This window comes from Mya arenaria, chromosome 17, assembly GCF_026914265.1.
Source record: "Mya arenaria isolate MELC-2E11 chromosome 17, ASM2691426v1".
Taxonomy (NCBI): Eukaryota; Metazoa; Mollusca; class Bivalvia; order Myida; family Myidae; genus Mya; species Mya arenaria.
The window spans coordinates 21,618,974-21,637,549 of NC_069138.1; the positions used below are offsets into that span (position 1 = coordinate 21,618,974).

Below are 18,576 nucleotides of genomic sequence, written 5' to 3' on the forward strand. Positions count from 1 at the left end.
TTGTTTAAAATTAACATAACACTGTAGCTTGTCTGAATTTCTAACATTTGTATACCATTGTTGTAAGTAAGTATCATATATTCTTCTAACGACAGCTTCTATCTGTATATTCGTTACATTATCACATGTAAATAAATAATCAAATCCAAGCTCGTTCAACAACTGTTTCAGATTAACCGTCCAAGTGTTTATTATATTCGCCATTAACAGATTTCATATTAAATACCTTATACATAAGAGACTCGGGATAACGTTTAACCTTGAACCAGTACTTGATAATTCGTATTTTCCTAAAAACAAACTTAATGGGAATCTTGCCAATTCACCATAAACTGCAGCATTGCATGATTGCGGTCTTATACCTAAAATTTGTTTTAAGAATATTAGTTGTACTCTCTCGATATCGTTGGCTTTATGGAAGCCCCATACTTCAGAACCATAATTAAGAATAGGACTTATCATACAATCAAATAGTTTCAGTTTATCACGTATATCTAAAAGCATAACATCAAAAAGACTATTCAATGAAAACAAGGCACAAAGTGCCTGCTCCGATAACTTCTTTTGCGCTTGCAAATAGGTTCCATTTTGTGATAAAGTAATACCTAGATAGATAAATTTGTTTACAGCATCCAATTTATGACCATCATATAGCAAATTAACATTTCTATTCTATTTCCCTTTTTACAAACCATTACGAAGCTTTTTATCTATATTTACAGATAGTTATAATTGTTCATTAATGTATACTGAATCAACTTAAATTGTCATATTATTGACAAGCTCAAATGTAGGAAAGCCACTAGTCTGTTATTCTATAGGTTGTTTTAAGTATCAGAGCTTTAAGATCCCACAAAGCATTTGAACTAAGGATTTGTGTGTTCAAATGTTTGAAAACATCGACCTTTTAACTGACCGTGTATTTAATAGCTGAAAACGCTAAATTATTAAATGATTGATAAGTGCTAAAAGATTTACTGTGATCTACTGTTTACCCATAAGGAAAATATACCGTGTCTTTTGCACTTTCCTTTCAAATTAAAGAAGAGCCATTATTTTGTCATTTATTCATCCTTTTAGCACATTTAAACTTTTGTTTTAATGGTGGTAAATATTATGTGGGAGTAAAAGTACATTGTAATTTTAGTCCAGTGTATATTAACTGGGAACATTGCTGTGTATTCGTTTAAACTGTATAAAGCTTTAAATGAGCCACTCATGTTTTTTTGCAAAATGCACTTTCTTGTATGAGGAAATAAATCATCAAAAGAGAAACGCTAATGGTTACTTAATTGCAGTTCTGTTGTGGCGTGATTATCAGAGAATGTTATCAATGAAATGTTAAAAGGTCAAAATATCCACCACTTTAGTATACGTCCTTGTGGCCTAAAAGTGAAAGCATTGGTTTTCTATTTTGTTCTTGACTTTACCGGCGTAGGTTCATCCAACTAAAATATATTACTTTTTTTATACAATAACTGTATTTTTTTTCTGCAATTTCAATATCATAGAGTAAAATAATGACAACATAAGTGCCTTTAGATGCATAACCGGAAAAACTAATTTTGGGTCCAAAAACATAAGCCAGTACCTTTAAGTCCGTGCAAGGGGGCTTTTAAGTTTTACACTGACCTTAACCCTAATTAAGGGAAATTTGAAAATAATAAATTGATGAACATCATTTCAATCAATTATTATAACTAATGGCATGTTTAAAGTAGCAGACAATGATTCATACCAGTTTGTCAGTGATAGGATGATACATATATAGCAACTGCATGAATAAACGATATAAACATAAGCAACTTACTCAGTGATGGTAAGAAGGTTGGAGTGGTCTAGTGGTTTAGGTGTCCGCCTCTCATTAAGAGTATATGGGCTCGGTCAACACCAGAGGTACGTTCTCGTGACTTCTCAAAAAGGACGAAATTTCTGCCTAGAAGCTTGGGATTCTGGGGTGAAAAACATATTAGCTCTCACGCGTCTTCACAATCGAGCTGAATAAATAAGAATAAGCCAATTAATGTGGACCTTGTAAAGATCTCAATGCCTCAAAATATCGAATGTTTTCTAAAAATATCTGACAGTTAACCGAATAATATTTTAATATTAAGATTGCACAAGAAACGTTGACGTAGGCAATTTTAAGGCATTGCCAGACACTAAATTCATTAACAACCCGAGCGCTCAGATGAAAAAGCAGTTTGTCTAGACATAAGTGTCAATTAAGAGCGCAAACTTTAAGTCAGATCGACTATTAGCGGACAGCCAAACAGCACATGGTACGACTTGATTATGAAGATATTTGAGCAGTATATTGTCTCTATCGATTATTCGATTGTCTTTCGCGATACATCCTTAATTTTATTTGTCTAGTCTTTAGCAATACGCTTTTTTATATTCAAATAAATCTTAGTTTTGGCTGATAAATCGTGTCCTGGAAGTTGGGGATCCAAGATTTCAAAATCCGAAAATTATGTCCAGAAAGATGCACGTTTCAAACCCACTAGTTACCAGACAGCCTGATTTGATTTGGGTATGAATTTGAAATTTAGTATATAATCCCTGTTAGGAATATTGTATGACTTTCTAAATATGAAATCACTAGTATAAACACAATGTTTAAGAATTTTAAGAAAGTCCTTTTATGCAGGCATGTCCGTCTGTATTTCAGCCCAAGTCTCTTGGCATGTCTTACTTAGTACAACAGGTTCGATAAGTGTTTATTGGATAACTTCGTTGTGTACACACACATATAAATTAACAGCAATAAAGTATACTGAACAACAATATTTGAAAAAATATTGAACGGTAAAAAGGTGAAATATTTAGGTCGTTGAAAGTTTCAATGTGAAATGTTTTAACAATGTACGAGGTTCTCATTTGCTCGCACGGCTTTATCATTAGAAAAATAGGAAGAAATTTGTAATAAATACATTTTTTTTTATTCTTTCTGACGTTTTAGATACTTTCTGCAATATGTATATAAAAAAGACTGAGCTGTTTGATTGCAATGTTTATTTTAGATTTTACTTTTTCTTCAAAGTTTGGCTATTTGACCTTTTCTTGGGATTCATAATGCTTATCAATATAAGGGAATAAGGCTTTTAAATGCCTCCTTAAATTTTATAGCTTAAAAACATCAGATAAAAGCATGCTAGATTCTTATTGTTTTCAAGATTTTCATAAATGTCAAACATAATAAAATAACATGGACACGTTTTTTTACTGATTGTTGTACAACATCTTACCAAGACAACATGAAACATGACAAAGCAGAGCATTTAGTTGAAACATCAAAATAAGCTTGTGCAAGCAATCTTTAAAAATGACAGTTATTGAAACACTATAGTTTTTACATTTATCATAATATGCTTCTACAGTATTTGTATAGGTCGTCAAAATAAGATGTTATTATAAAAGTAGTCGTGACAAAACTGATTTTTACTTAAATTGGTTTAATATTTGTCAAGGTTTGTTTGGCTTAACAACATTCTAAACAGTCTGGTGCATATAAATGGCGTGAATAATACAGTAAATGTTTAAATATGAGTATACACATCTGATCCATGTGGTAAACTGTTTAATATATGAGAAGTACCATTTGCTGGTGGGGTAATTTTCCCCTGATTATTTCTTTGTTATGAACAATTTCTCTTTAATGAGTTCCACAATAAGCAAAACATAATCGAAATGGAAACCATGAGAAAAAAATACCTTTTGCAAGACCAAATTCATGTTTCAGTCCATAGCAAGGATAATACATGAATCCGTCTGTCTTGTTAAGATACTTGAGAGCTTTGCAAATGAAACGAACAAGAGCTATCTATACAAATGTTCCTATTTTCAATGATGAATTTGAAGCATTTAAGAGCAAAATTATTTTGTTAAAGTGCCGTTATGCTTGATGCCTATGCTTCGACGTTGTCTACGTTGTTGTATTTGACATTCATGAAAAACGAATAATGGCATAAACATTTCACGTACCATTGTTGTGAATGAGAATAAGTTTAAATCTTACAATACCATTTTCATATTTTTATTTTCGAACTGATCCTTTTGTGTGAAAGTTTTCAGCAAATAAACAATTCTCCTTACATAAGTGTTACTGCACGGCAACAGTATCAGACATCTGTTTATCCGATAAAACCTGTAGAATCCTTATTCCAATAACATACCCTTCCTATAGTGATGTCATGAACCAGTCCAATATAACTGCAATGCGAATATTGATAGTCTTAGAAGAGCGAATTGTTTAAGCCATGCTTGTAAATAGAACTTAGACGTTTTTATTTATTGTCATAGTTTTTCCTGTTTAAAACGGTTCCTCAAAAAGTATGACTAATTTTTGAATAATAAGAAAGTGCAGTTAGACACAAGGCATATTTTTAAATGTACCTTTATAAAAGGTAAATTGGAGATATACAAATTGAAAAGACAAGGTATGTGCTCTATCTGTAGATGTTTGACATAAAAAAGCAAGTTTTAATCTAAAACATTTTAACAATATTTTTCACAAGAATACAGATATGCAAACAATATGTTTTAATGTCTTAACTTTATTAACGTTAATTTTCATTTTGAATTCGAGAAGGCCTACATGGTGTTTTCTTATTCAAACAAATCATGTTATAGTGTAAACGGACATAAATATATGAATGAGTAATGTGTAGGATATATACGCATTTAGTAAAAGGAACACATTGATAGAAAAACTCATTTTTTAAATGTTCTCAGTCTCTTTAATTGCTGATCGCTTTTTTATTTAATCTATGATGTATTTGAATACAGCGTAGAGGTACACATGTCTGTGAATTTAACAATAATTTAAATTCATTTAATTTATTTGTAAATTTAAGTTCAATGGTAACATAGTTCCTGTATGGACACATAACTGATGATTTTAAAACGATGTTCGAGGTGCTTATATCCGCTGTGATTTGCTCATTTATTGATCAAGTGGTTATGCGAGTGTTTATTTTATTGATAACTTTATTTATCTCTTAACTTGAACATTTTGATTCAAAAAGTACAGAAAACTACGCAGAAAAAAATATGTTGCCAAATTGCAATTGATGTTATGCTGTTTATTACTTAGGGTAAAAAAGGCCAAGAAAAACCAGCAGGTGTCCTAAAAAGGCAAACAGTTGAACTCAGATGCACAAACGTGCACATTGTACTTCTGCTAGAACATTGAAAAATAAAATTGCTGATAAAGTCATTTAAAGCGGTTTTACCATCCACTATTAATATTGCATTCAAAAAAACTATTAACACTTTTGTATTAAATTTGAATTATAATGTTACGGAAATTCGCATTTCTGAGTCTGATCTTGAATATCAGTTCCAATGTGTTGGATAATGTTGAAAAAAAAATTAATTAACACTCATTTTTAGTTAATTTTGTTTTTGTTTTTTTAATACAAATGCAAATTGTTTTCGTCATATGTCTTAACTTAAAGTTGCGGATCAATTGGCAGGATCTGGACTGGCCGTATTTCACATACAAAATTGATATTGAATTTAACAATTAAATTTTGCAATTACTTATTTAATCCATAACCAATAAAACTTTGCCATTTAAAGTGAGATTAGGTTTGACAACACATCTCTTCCAGTTGTGATTTGAATATAAAACATTTAATAACCAGAAAAATAGGTTCTATTGCATGATGTACATCAAATAACTTTCTTCATTTATCAATAATACAGTGAAATCTATAGCAACAAACCCAGTAGTCGCTCGAAACAAAACCATATGTTTAGTGACACACGGTAAGTGCCAAAACGGCAAAGTACTAGAGACATAAACTGATAGACACCACATACACAACGATAAACACCATAAACAGACCGTGGACGAGAGACAATAAATGATTAACACCATGTACGAACACAAAAACAACACAAAAGACCATGTAAGAAATTCATTAACTTATAAACACCACATACACAAATACAATCACCACAAACAGACCATACCATCATCAAAAAAGGTTAACCGATAAATGATGGGATTACCGCTTAAGAGGGCTTCTCAAAGAATGTTAACTTAATTGTTTTACTACGCATATTATTGATCACCTGAATAATTCTTCTGTCAGCAATTGTACTGCTGATATTTTTCTCGAAACAAAGTTGTTAATGTCATTGGTTTTCCGCGGATGATTTATGATTGATACGATTAGACTTGATTATGATAAAATTCATATTGATTACCGTCAGAGTAATATCACGTTTTAAACGACATATATGTCATACCTTATTCTGATCATTAAGCAAAACATCACGACCACTCTTTATTTCATTAATAAAATATTAGCATACATCACCACAGTAGCTGCATTTAAAAAAATCCCCTTCACATAGAGCTCATTTTACATACTTTGTTAGGGTAACAAAATAACATATATATGTTTTTTTGAAGACTTTTTATATCACTCATTATTTAAAAGCATTTAGACACCCAATTTTAAACCTTGCCCAAAATGATGATAACCATAGCAAATGATTTCAACGAAGCACATCCTTATTTGCTGCAAAGGTATTAAAGTAAATAATTTCAAAGCATTTTTTTCAAACTGAAGAAGGCTCTGCAGGAAAAGATAACATTGAAAATAATGTAAATAACGCAAAAACTGTCGTTCATAGCAAACAAACCGTAAAAGGAATATTGGTCGACACTCTCTTTGAACAAACACAAGAGATAACGTCTCAGATACGAGTGTAAATACGGACTAAAAGCAGAGTTATCAGAATCAATCAGATATTCGTGAATAGAATAGAAAATCATTTTGGTTGCACGCTGTTTGTGTAAAAAACGATTCATCAACGAATTGCTTTTATTAAATAAGTTGGCGATTCTTGAATAGACGTCAACCATTTTCAAATTTACCTTTATACGTCAAATAGGTGGGCTATAGGAAATTACCATTGTCTGTTGTTTGTCAATGGAACTCTTTCAATCAAACGTTAAGCAAACTCAAGATCTCTCAAAGACATGTGCTCTGACACGTTTTTGACATCCCATTGTTCCAACATAACAAAGTCTGCTTAAATAATGCCTTCCAATATTTGGTTTTGGGCAACTCTGACTCTGACGACTATTGAGAGGGTTGGAACACATTGTTTCAAAGACGGAATAAACAGTTGTGCGGCACTTAATGCAAACAAGAGAAGAGTAAATAATTATTACACTTCATTTAAAAGGTTGTATCCATTGGTTCAGATAATACACTATTCTAATATTTCTGATTGATAAAGCTAAGAATATATCACTATTACAATTTTAATGTAAGTGGTTTTCAGTACTGCGTTTGATCCTGGAGGTTGTATTCGACATGAGTGGATTTTTGTAGATTCGGATTTCACGAGGCGCTATGTGACTGGTTCAAATTTCAAGGAAGACACGTTATAGTGCAATAAGCTATATTTTTAATGACGTTCATTATTGTTTTCTGATATATTTAAGCTCGCACAATAACACTTGTCATGACGTGACGTCAGCTGAATGGCATACGTCCATAATGCACTAGATGGAGTACGAAGACAGATATATGTATTATTGGCTTTAAGACAATTTATTGCTTGCGAATTATTCTTCCCATCGGGGCAATTATCACCCAAAAGCCATTGTCAACCATATATAGTTTTATAAATTATTGATAAATGGCGGGACAAGTTTTACCTTGAGAACTTGTAGACCGGTTTACTATCCACCTCTCCCTATGATCTTTTGATTGATGAAGAATTATTAAAGATATTTTGATATTAACTGTCGTTGAAATGTGACGCTTTGCCTGGCTCGATGTCTACCAGGCCTTAAACCCTGTGGTTCTACGCGAGATATTCGTTAAATATTAAGCTTATGCTAGTGCCTGCAATCTGTTTTGTATGTTTCAACGACGACGTTCGATGTTATTCCATTAATAATACTTTATCCGTTGGCGAATTCTCGTAAAACATTAAAATATGCTAAAATATTCAAGAAAAATAGGGGAAAGAAAATTATATTACGTGAGTGAATATTGATCGCCTGATTAATTCCACAAAACAGCTACGTACATTTAGCTGCGCTGGTATGACTATAAATATCGAGTGGCTGAGTGTCAAAAGCTTATAACTGCTTCTTTTCGCAGTTCGGTTTAGATTTATGTCTCATTCGCCGATCTAAATCCACGTGTCAGTGTTTCCCTACCTAAGGCATTCCCAAGTGGATTGGGTTGTGATTGATTGGATTATAACAATTAATGAGACAAATGATATTTAATTATAAAATGGCATGTCTGGAAAGCATTTTTCTTATAGGTTGAGGGATTTATGTCATGAACACAACGTATGTCATTCATAAAATATTCGAAATGCATCTGGTCATAATTAAAATAAATCTAAAAAATATTTCTAAATGCTGATGCCAAACTGTAGTAAGTACTTAAAATATATAGAAATTCTAACTACATTCTTTCAATAGGTCTAGTACGGGATTAGTGTCGATGTGTGTGTTGTTTGCTGCGGGAACTGGTGTGTCTTTTACAACAGTATTGATATCATGAAAAGTTTAAATCTAAAGTATGATCAATTGAGAGAATAGTAAACCGTAACATTACATGTTTTAGATAATAAGCTAATTACGATAAGAGTATTGTTTTTGTTCTTTCTTTACACAATATACTGTTGTTGTTTTTTAAATAGTCACGCGTCTATTTACATAAATGTTATCATTATAAAAACGTCATGCACTGTTTAGTAAATCTGTCTCAAAAAAGGAATTTAAATATTTATTGTCTAAGAAGCTTGTTTTCCCATCCAATGTTGTTTATTTGTATATATATATGACATGTACCAAATGTTGATATAACGATGTGAACTATTTCTCAATGAATATATTTGAACTAACAATGTCTTATGATTTTTTGACGATGCATTTTCAAATAAGTACGATTTGAGATACAATATGCAACTAATATTATCACCATGGCCTTAATTTCTCAAAAAAGATATGACACTCTAACTAAATAAAAAAAACCGTGTCTAGAAAATGGATACCATTGCATTACATAAAGTACATACAACGTTATCATCTAATAGGCTCCGCAAAGACAAGCACAGCTTAACCCATGTTTAAATGACACGGATCTCAGACGTATACATTTCTTTATGTTTGTATTTCATAACAAGAAGTATTTAACACACTTTGAAAAGTATGTTTGTATTTGAAACTTTGAGTATCGGTCACATTGAGAAAGACAATTTCAGTATGTTCAACACTGTCTCTTGCATCGCGGCATTCTTTTTTCGAAAACTCATTTGAATATTTCAATAAATATCGTAAGGGTGACAATCGTTAATTTCCATAGGGAGTAAGCCCGTTTTGGGCGTAAACTGCGTTTGAATATAAAAATGTAAGGATATGTATTGCATTGATTCCGCCCGTAACGGGTATACCTGAGCATTCTCACTCAGTTTAAGATTTATGACCCAGATCTACTATTGAAACCGTTTTTACAGCATATTGCAAAATACACCTTGTACTTCTTCTAAAAAACTTTTCAAATAACTCCTTAATTTATATTTGACAGACATTGAAATACAACACGACGCCTCTAATTGTGTTCAAGAACTGTTTGCATGTGAATACGCCATTTGAACAATATGTGGTAACTGATAACATCATGAGGGGATTGAAAGACACATCAATTATACTTATAACATGCCAGACTCTCGTAAAATCCCTGACAGTGAAATTGCAACGCATTTCTTTACAAACTTAATCATCATAAATTAACGCATCCATTTAATATGTGTCTGTCAACAGAGTCTAGCTTGTGTATTACCTTGCCAATCTATTTGCATATTGATGGCATTTGCACACCATCTTTAATTCATTGTTCATTAATGATTGATATTTTTGTAAAGAAGATCACGTTGTAAATAAACAGGAGATAATCAATATTCATGGGTCATTGTTTCATCAAAAGTAATTCTTCTACGTAAGTTTAAATGTCAGCTGATATGCACTTCAGCTGAATAGTCGGATGTGAATAGAAAAGCACAGAAGAGTTAAATTTAAAAAAAAACTAAGTAAAACTCAAAATCGCGTTTTGTGTATGCCATTTGATAGTCCCTGGTCCAAATAACTCGAACAATTTTAATTCATTTATAACATGATAAAGCTAAGCACACTATTCTTGTTCTGGTATTATTGATGAGTTAAATTCTCATTAGGAAGAGTAATAAGCCTTTTAAAGGAATTTTGATAATCGCGATAAATATTTTTTGGTAAAATCTAGTTTTATTAATAATTTGGCTAAATGCATTTTAATACCTAAGAATGTTATGCAATGTTATGTTATTTCAATCGAAAAATCGAGAATATTAAGCCGAGCCTCGCTATTATCTTTAAGGAATTCATGATCTGGTTGTTTTACTTCGTTCTATTGGGATATGGTTACATTGTCACTTTTACTCTGTTGCAATGAAACTTATGCCTCAATTGTAAGTATCAAACTATGCTAACTAAGTCCAATAACATGCTAAAAATCAACCATAAGTTGATCTGGAAGTGTGTTAAAGAAAATTTGTTAATTAACATTATTATAGATATTTCTCTCCAATTGCTGCAATGTTTTCGTGCACTCCGTTTTGTTTATTGGTGTCCATGACCAACTTGACGTCATTGGCCATAACGTATACGTCATTACCTTGGTTTAGTTTCCACGATGAGTAAGTTATAGTTTTCAATTATGTATTTATTTTACACCGATTGTGATTAAAATTAGATTGACTTATATTTAGTCTCTCTTGTTTGCGCGATAATGCGAGTGTTGTCATTTTTTGTGGGGGTATTCGGAGAAAAAAACACAAATGTCCTGCTTGGTGACTACTTACCAAACTCACATGCGCCTAGGCCGGGAATTGAACCGCCTTGATGAGAAGCGAGTGCGCTAACCACTGCGCTAACCGGACAACCTTGACCTTTATAAAACACGATACAATGAATGCTGGTGATACATTTATATAGCCGAGAACTGCGGTAACCCCACTCACTGTGCATACTGAGTACTCCTTCGTATACAAATATTGCTTAACATATAAAAGTTTTTGAGAGTTTGCTGACGGAATGCCGATTTTTTTAATTACCGCGCATTCCGAAATATATTCAAATGTCGACCTACGCCATCCGTCACAATGACGTATTGAATCTATCATCGTTAGACTACGATCTCAAATATAGTCATATATAGTTAATAGTGTATAAGCCATCCATTCGCAATCCTGTCCGGCAATAAACAATAATTAAGCAACAGCCGTTGACATGCAAACTGTCAATTTGTGACTATTTTTAGCTTTTGTGTGACATGCTATAGACTACGTGTTTCTTTTTCGAAAGATTCATGTGGCAGATATCATTTCATTGTGAAATAAATTGTATTTAAGCCGAATTGTTTTTAATCCGAAATCATTGAACACCACTTAAAGAGTAGGCCGTTTTTCTAGGATAGAAATGCCCTCCATTGTACTTTATACACACAGACAAACACAACACACAGAAGATATTTGTTGATTTCAGTGTAAGATCGTATTTTATTTCACCCAAATAATGATCATAGATAAACATATTATTGATATTTTCACTATTGTTTTTACACTGAGAACAATCCATATTTCATCGATAATCATGAAAGAAATAATTCTACCGTTATTCTCCTAATATTGTTTGGTGTAGAGAACATTTAATTGCCATCATGTATAACCCGAATGGGAATTATATGCTGTCCTTAATTATTTCAAGACTTGGAGCAATTAGATTAGCGCTATTTTTTATACAATGGTATGTCTCCAATATTTATTCTTGTACGGACAATAGTCAGTTGCAGACATTTTCTTTTCTTATTTCAATCGGTTAAAAAAATGTAAATAAAACGATCGGTCGCATTTTTCGTTTGTTCATTCTGTAATCTGAAGAAGCTCTAGCGCGCTTAATGTAATTAACTCCCGCGCTTCCTACGGTAACAGCATGAACATTTTTGTAATGATGAGCGATTTAGGGTCTATTGGTCTACCCGGAAACGTACACTCTACCTGACATGCCCATATACAAAGCAGAACATTATAAGTATCAAGTGATGATCACCCTATGTAAACATTTCCGTGATAGAGCTGACGCAGAACGTATACAGTATCAAGTGATGATCACTCTATGTAAACATTGCCGTGATAGAACGGACGCAGAACATAATAAGTATCAAGTGATGATCACCCTATGTAAACATTGCCGTGATAGAGCGGACGCAGAACGTATACAGTATCAAGTGATGATCACCCTATGTAAACATTGCCGTGATAGAGCGGACGCAGAACGTATACAGTATCAAGTGATGATCACCCTATGTAAACATTGCCGTGATAGAGCGGACGCAGAACGTATACAGTATCAAGTGATGATCACCCTATGTAAACATTGCCGTGATAGAGCGGACGCAGAACGTATACAGTATCAGGTGATGATCACCCTATGTAAATATTATCGTGATAGAGCGGACGCAGAACGTATACAGTATCAAGTGATGATCACCCTATGTAAACATTGCCGTGATAGAGCGGGCGCAGAACGTATACAGTATCAAGTGATGATCACCCTATGCAAACATTGCCGTGATAGAGCGGACGCAGAACGTATACAGTATCAAGTGATGATCACCCTATGTAAACATTGCCGTGATAGAGCGGACGCAGAACGTATACAGTATCAAGTGATGATCACCCTATGTAAACATTGCCGTGATAGAGCGGACGTAGAACGTATACAGTATCAAGTGATGATCACCCTGTGTAAACATTGCCGTGATAGAGCTGACGCAGAACGTATACAGTATCAAGTGATTATCACCCTGTGTAAACATTGCCGTGATAGAGCGGACGCAGAACGTATACAGTATCAAGTGATGATCACCCTATGTAAACATTGCCGTGATAGAGCGGGCGCAGAACGTGTACAGTATCAAGTGATGATCACCCTATGTAAACATTGCCGTGATAGAGCGGGCGCAGAACGTGTACAGTATCAAGTGATGATCACCCTATGTAAACATTGCCGTAATAGAGCGGACGCAGAGCGTGTACAGTATCAAGTGATGATCACCCTATGTAAACATTGCCGTGATAAAGCAGACGCAGAACGTATACAGTATCAAGTGATGATCACCCTATGTAAACATTGCCGTGATAGAGCGGACGCAGAACGTATACAGTATCAAGTGATGATCACCCTATGTAAACATTGCCGTGATAGAGCGGACGCAGAACGTATACAGTATCAAGTGATGATCACCCTATGTAAACATTGCCGTGATAGAGCGGACGCAGAACGTATACAGTATCAAGTGATGATCACCCTATGTAAACATTGCCGTGATAGAGCGGACGCAGAACGTATACAGTATCAAGTGATGATCACTCTATGTTAACATTGCCGTGATAGAGCGGACGCAGAACGTATACAGTATCAAGTGATGACCACCCTATGTAAACATTGCCGTGATAGAGCGGACGCAGAACGTATACAGTATCAAGTGATGATCACCCTATGTAAACATTGCCGTGATAGAGCGGACGCAGAACGTATACAGTATCAAGTGATGATCACCCTATGTAAACATTGCCGTGATAGAGCGGACGCAGAACGTATACAGTATCAAGTGATGATCACTCTATGTAAGCATTGCCGTGATAGAGCGGACGCAGAACGTATACAGTATCAAGTGATGATCACCCTATGTAAACATTGCCGTGATAGAGCGGACGCAGAACGTATACAGTATCAAGTGATCATCACCCTATGTAAACATTGCCGTGATAGAGCGGACGCAGAACGTATACAGTATCAAGTGATGACCACCCTATGTAAACATTGCCGTGATAGAGCGGACGCAGAACGTATACAGTATCAAGTGATGATCACCCTATGTAAACATTGCCGTGATAGAGCGGACGCAGAACGTATACAGTATCAAGTGATGATCACCCTATGTTAACATTGCCGTGATAGAGCGGACGCAGAACGTATACAGTATCAAGTGATGATCACCCTATGTAAACATTGCCGTGATAGAGCGGACGCAGAACGTATACAGTATCAAGTGATGATCACTCTATGTAAACATTGCCGTAATAGAGCGGACGCAGAACGTATACAGTATCAAATGATGATCACTCTATGTAAACATTGCCGTGATAGAGCGGACGCAGAATGTATCTTGTACAATTGTTTTGTTTTCTCCAATCAGGATATTTATACATTTGATGATTAATATCCGTTTGATCTGTGAGGCACGTATTTTGTTAAAGATACAATATCTAGGGAGATTAATTTTAGTGCATTATTATGTTTAACTCTTTTGACTTTTTTTAACTTCAAAATTATAAAAAGAAAAACACAAAAAAAATGGTTTGTGTACAAATAAAAAAGCCTTTCTAATGGGGTTTCTAATGAAAAGCTACGGGGCTATACAATCGATCCTAAGTTGAAAATGCGTTAAAAGCTAATATTGTTTTATCTGTACACACATACTTTTTGTGGGGGGTGGGGGGGGGGAGAGTATGTTGGGGGGGGGGGGGAATCATCATTTAATTCAAATGCGTGAAACATAGTAATGGTTTGTAAATTAACACGTTTCTTTTATGCGTCTGTCTTGATTTGTGTCTTTAATATCTTCCATTGGACCTTTATTTACCACCTTCATAGGGCGTCACTTTTAACATATTACAGTTTGAGGACTTTTTTAGAAAAATCACGTATTTTGTGATTTAAGATGCACACGAGTCAGGGTGTATATATAAACGCGATTTTAGTCTCATTTCGCAATTTTACAAGTACCTTATGATATTAAATAACCCATCTATCCTTTAGCAAGTGTAAACATCCATTGAAACAATACATGTTTTTTTAATGATTGGAGACCATAAATAGATTTTATTCCATGAAAGAGGGATAAGAAACGCGCGTATAAGGCACTATCTGGAGGCCGTGAGATACTGTGTTTCATTTTAATTACTTTGCTACAAACGAATTGGGTTACTTCTTTCTGAAATTTAATTTCAATTTCCTGTTTTAATCCATCTTGGAAGCTATGAAACAGTAAACGCTAACATCGTGAACAAATAGTTCCTTTATATTATATTATGTGGTGGAATGATTAAAGTGAGAATCTTATTTGTTCGGGATTGAATCTTACATTTCCTTGTTCATTAGTGTTAGGTACTCACTTGGTGTTAACAAAACAAAACTGTTGTGTTTAGTAAAGAGCAATTGTACACAAATGAAAGCTCCGAATGTGCCATTTATTTATTTAAACGGGCAGGTATTTTTACAACACGCATAGTCTTTGTTTAAGTAATGTCACAAGTCCTCAATTCCTACGTTTCCGACAATGCAACCCGTCTATAAAATGTATAACGCATTTCAACTATGACATACAGTAACAGAGCCAAGAAATGGATGCATCGGTCCGTTTACATCGATAGGTATACCATTAATGCATCAATCCAGCAATCGCAAGACAACTTAACCTCAGACATTATGTTTGGAGATCACCACAGATTTAAGATAAACAGTTGACAGTTACGATATGGGGATACCGTTAGTACTGGTTATTGCTCATAAACACTTATTACACTTCATCTGTCTGGCATAAAATAGCTAAAATACTGCTACAGTGCAATAACCCTGCCAATGCAGTACAAATCGGTCACATTCTGATGCCAACTGCGTAGGATGTTCAATGTTGTTCATACAGTTCCATGGTCTAAACTCCTAGTTCATCTTTGCTTTTAGCATTTTCTTTACTTCGGAGTATTCGAATCAAAGCTGCTTTTCCATCAGTGCTTTCAGCACCTTGATTATTCGAATACACGAGGACTGTCCAGAGACTGTGTTCATAAATGGAAAAGTGCGCATACAATCTTCACCTTTTCAGATTATTATTTTTGAAAAGACACAACGTCGCTTACATCTGTCATAATATTCACCACTTGCTTATTTGTAAAAGAGGTATTTGTAACTGCGTTGATAAACAAAACTATTTTGTTTATTTTTCAATAACCTAATTCTAGGACCAAACCTTTTTTTATTACTTGCTCATAATTAGTCATTTAGTGGTACATATATGCTTTCTTTGGAGTCTTAACCAATGTTTTTATTTTCGATTAGAGAATGCACTTTTAAGAACACTTTTGTGGAGAACTAATTCATAATGTAAAACTAGTTTAAGATATTAACATTGGTCCACCCAGTTGCGGCCCCTTGAATATTTTGTGTCAAAATAACCGGTAACAGTTTTTTGGGTGGCATTTGAACTCCTATTCAATGCTTGCATAACACTCCGACGTATTGCTCCGTGCTTTGCGCTGGAAACGTCCATTGTAATGTCATTTTAAAGTTTCTTTATCATCCTTCAGAAGATTTTGAAATCTAGCACAGAATGAATGATTGCATTGTTTCCACCAGGCTTGTTAAAACATGATCACCATGCAATAATACACTTATGATTGCAGATTAACTTTAGAAAAATAGAAGTAAATGTATTAATTGTATCTTATCATATTAAATTCGAAAGGCATTGTTAAAAAATCAAACATATTGAGACTTCAGGGTCATAAAGTGACAGCACCATAGGCCAGTGATATATGGAATAAAATACTTTAGATAACGTTTTTTCAATCATGGGTGACATTATTTTATCCTCTAAAATGCCAGCATGATGCCTGCGAGCCTGCAGCATATCTTGGTTGATTCCATTTGCATATCGTGACAGAAAACAAGGAACGGTCGGTTTGCGCGGTTAATGGATTTTTGTAGTAACGCTGGTGGTCTTTTAATGTCCTGGATTGTCGAAGCAAAGTCACTTTTAATTTGTCTATCTATTAATTGGTTTGATATATTTGTGATTATTTGCATTTATTTGGTTGTTGGATGCAATAAATCACGTCTGCAGGATCGGGGATTTGATTTTATCAGTAATAAATAGTATTTATACTATCATAAGTCAGTCGCAATGGGCGTCTTAATGTACTCAATTATGTAACAACACTCCTCTCTGACTTCGTTTGGATGTTACAATCCATTGATACACTGTGATCTCCTTTTCTATATGAGTATTTCTGTTATAATGTCTGTTATCTCAACGGGACGTGCTGAATTCATTTGCCAACTCAACAACAGAGAAATATTGTATCAACTGACAATGTTTTGAGCTTGTTTTATGGTTTCAAAGCTGCGACTTTTTAACCAGTTTGATGGGGGCACTTTCTAGTGAACTTTTCGACGGTTTGTTGCTAGGTGTTTTTGTTGATTGCCAGGTGATAAAACATAAAAGTGTCAACGGTAAGTTCGGTTTGTTGAACACACGCTTTACACCATACAAATAAATGTCAAGTTCGACTTTTGTTGCAAACCACTTTTTTACGGATTGATGAACACTTTTCAACTTAGAATTTGCCAAAAATACGGTTTCCGGACAATTAAACTCAGGAATGGTTGTCCGGACGATTATTTATGTAAGTGGATTTAAAAATATGTACACATGTTTACCTCAATAAAATACAGGTCAGTTTCACTTTATATACTTACCACAATTGTTGACGGAGTTATATATATTTTTGGTCCCTTTCCAACATTTTTTGCCGACATATGTTTTTTCCGGATAATACTTTTTTGACGAGAAGAATGGATTTAGATATTTTTGTTACACCAGTTTTACACTATAAAATATAGGTTATGTTTGACTTTGGTTAGAATCCAACAATGTTTGGCGGAGTTATGGCACCCTTTCAAATAATTCCTTTACATTCCTATGTCCAGGTGGTGATTGGGGGTAAAAGTCCCTCCAGTGGCAGCTCTAATTTATTTCGAAGTATTAAGGTAGCCTTTCGCACTGCAGGAATTTCCAAAATAGAATTTATTTCGTGTACTTGGTAATCCACTTCTTTGAAAGCAGTCATAGTTTTACCACATGATTGAATATTATCTTCAAGGCTAAAACGTGGGCTTCTTCTATGAAAAACAAACAAATGATTATTGTAAGATTTACCAAATTTTTAACATCAACATAGTTCTCCAGTTGAGATTTACATTGATTACTAAAACATGCATTCCAAGACGTGTATGATACGAAAATGTTCAGGAAAGGACGAACATATCCGATTAGCTGTTTCGAAAGGTATGCTAAGTGATATTATTCCTTTCGTTTATTTCGTTTCAGAAAACTGAAGAATCTAACGATCAGAAAGTCTAGTCCACCTCCTTTCAGTACTAAAATCAACTGGTGAGTCTCGTTTGTATGTATATTGAGTGTGTTAGAAAACGAGCATATATTGTGCGCAGTATTTGAGATGTGTTCTCGTTTCTCCGAGTAGAAGAGCATGTAATAGTGAAAAGAGCTCATTAGAAAGCACATACACGAGACGTGGACAGCTTTGATATATAAAATGTTAGACCCTGCAGATAGAGTCGGGATTCCTAATCATAGAAGTACTTCGGGTTTACCTATACGTTTATTGTTATTTGTTTTATTATTAAGG

The 18,576-nt window shown here is 34.1% G+C and overlaps 1 protein-coding gene across 2 annotated transcripts in view; it reads left to right on the forward strand.

Annotated features, from left to right (window-relative positions):
* Positions 1-4,273: 4,273 nt before the first annotated feature.
* LOC128224808 (uncharacterized) overlaps positions 4,274-18,576 on the forward strand; it is a 57,120-nt gene continuing 42,817 nt past the window's right edge. For both annotated transcript variants that reach the window (XM_052934872.1, XM_052934873.1), the window contains exons 1-2: positions 4,274-4,442; positions 18,258-18,320. The gene's annotated coding sequence lies outside the window, so the exon portion shown is untranslated. The remainder of the gene's footprint in view (positions 4,443-18,257; positions 18,321-18,576) is intronic.